The sequence below is a fragment of the Apteryx rowi genome, unplaced genomic scaffold (genome assembly GCF_003343035.1).
Source record: "Apteryx rowi isolate R43461 unplaced genomic scaffold, aptRow1 scaffold_1520, whole genome shotgun sequence".
In the NCBI taxonomy this organism is placed as follows: domain Eukaryota; kingdom Metazoa; phylum Chordata; class Aves; order Apterygiformes; family Apterygidae; genus Apteryx; species Apteryx rowi.
The window spans coordinates 18,636-20,329 of record NW_020447776.1 but is presented as its reverse complement, the minus strand read 5'-3'; the positions used below and the strand labels follow the sequence as shown (position 1 = coordinate 20,329).

Here is a 1,694-nt window from a genome sequence, read left to right as displayed (position 1 = left end):
GGGGAGGCGGCGGCGTCCCCGGGAGAGCCGCGGGGCCGGGGGGGTCCCTGGGCCCATGGGCGTGGGGGGCTGTTGTGGAGGGGGGTATTCGGGGTGGGGAGAGGGGTGTGTCTGGGTTTTTCAGGGGTCCTTGGATGCACTGGGGAGATGGACGGGGGGTCCCTGGATGCACCGGGGAGGTCTGTATCCGGGAGTAATGTTTGAATCTGTTGTTCTTGGCCCTTGGAGCTCCCTTGATATTAAAGACCGAGGAAGCTTGAAAAGTTGCTGAGTGCCAGAAGTCAGGAGACGTACAGACCGTTGTTATTACGGGCGGAGGGTGGGGGGTCTCTGGGCGCAGGGGGACGGAGGGGCAAGGCCGGTGCCTGGGCCGTGGGGGGCTGCTTGGCCTCGGGCCCCACGTGGGGGCTTCGCGCAGGGGCCTGCCGGAGGCGCAGTGCTGAAGCCCTAACCCCGTTCCCTCTCCGTTTTCCTTCCTCTAGTGGCGAAAGAAGCGTATGCGCAGGTACGTGGGGACGCGGCCTCCCTCGCCGGGGCTGAGCCCCCGTTCACTCTTCCGCTTTGAACCCATCTTACCTCCTGGGAGCGCTGGTCGAGGACCCCCCTCGCTGCCAGCAGTATTGGGGGGAGCTGCCTCCTGGGTGTGAATCTCTTGACACACGAAAGGCTTAAAATGTCCTGACTCCTGCAGAAGTTTCGGCCCGGGGGGCGCAGCCCAGCCGGAGCGGTGTCTCTGGGCGACCACCCTGCAGCTGTGCTCTYCCCTTGCTCCGAGCGCGGCCTCGGCAGCGCGAGGGCAGCGAGCCCCGGGGCTGTCGCGGTGTGTGAGCAACGCTTTCTTTCTCAGGCTGAAGCGCAAGAGAAGGAAGATGAGGCAGAGGTCCAAGTAGGCGCCTCGGTGCTGCTGCGGCAGCTGCGGAGCAGAGGAGCGCTGGGACGCGGGGCAGCGCCTGGCCCTGCCGGTGCCGCCAGCGCAGGAGACCGGCGTGGCTGGGCTGCCCGAGCCCGGGTGTTTTGGACTGGTTCCTGTCTTTGTAGCTGTCCGTAGCCTCTGTACCATAAATAAAGCCTGGTTTGGTGGCAGCTTGTGTGGTTTCTTCCCGGGGGGGAGGGGTGTGTGTCAAAATTGGGATAAACCTGGTGTGACCAAGCGCAGTGATCTGGAAAGGCTGTGTTGATGAGCTGGGGGGGGGGGTGCAGGTAGGGACACCCCCCCCCTTCCTTCCCCCGGGAGAGCTGTGGGGGGGGTCTCCTGCCTCCCTGGGGAGGGGGGACCCGGGCAGGGCCCCCCCAGGCTGGGGGTAGGGCTCCCTGTGGGGCCTAGGCTCCCTGTGGAGGGCAGAGTTGCAGTCCCGGTGCCCCCGCCCCAGGGCAGGACCCCATGGGGAAAGGCGGTAGCTGCTCGTGGGCTGGTGTCTGAGCGGTGTAACGTCACCGCCGTGACGTCACCGTGACGCCAGCGCTCATTCCCCCACACAGCCCCGTGGGAGACCCCGGCTGAAGGGAGCAGAGCCGCGCGCGCGAAGCACGCCGGGAGGAAGAGCCGGCTCCTTCCGGTGCCCTCGCCGGAAGTACCATAGAGAGCTTCCTGCCGGGCGTAGAAGGGCGGCCGGAAGGGGCCGCTCATTGTTGGCGCTGGAGGACCCGGAGGAGGCCGCGGAGCGGGTGAGTGCGAGGCCGCCGGGGCCGGGCCG

The 1,694-nt window shown here is 67.3% G+C and overlaps 1 protein-coding gene and 1 long non-coding RNA gene across 2 annotated transcripts in view; both read left to right on the top strand.

Moving 5' to 3' along the window:
* The first annotated feature begins 396 nt into the window (after positions 1 to 396).
* Positions 397 to 1,083, top strand: LOC112962722. The gene is made up of 2 exons (XR_003252389.1): positions 397 to 505; positions 848 to 1,083. It is a non-coding gene; the product is annotated as an uncharacterized LOC112962722 (long non-coding RNA).
* A 176-nt stretch (positions 1,084 to 1,259) lies between these two features.
* ZC3H10 (zinc finger CCCH-type containing 10) overlaps positions 1,260 to 1,694 on the top strand; it is a 3,581-nt gene continuing 3,146 nt past the window's right edge. The window contains exon 1 of the mRNA XM_026059163.1: positions 1,260 to 1,665. The gene's annotated coding sequence lies outside the window, so the exon portion shown is untranslated. The remainder of the gene's footprint in view (positions 1,666 to 1,694) is intronic.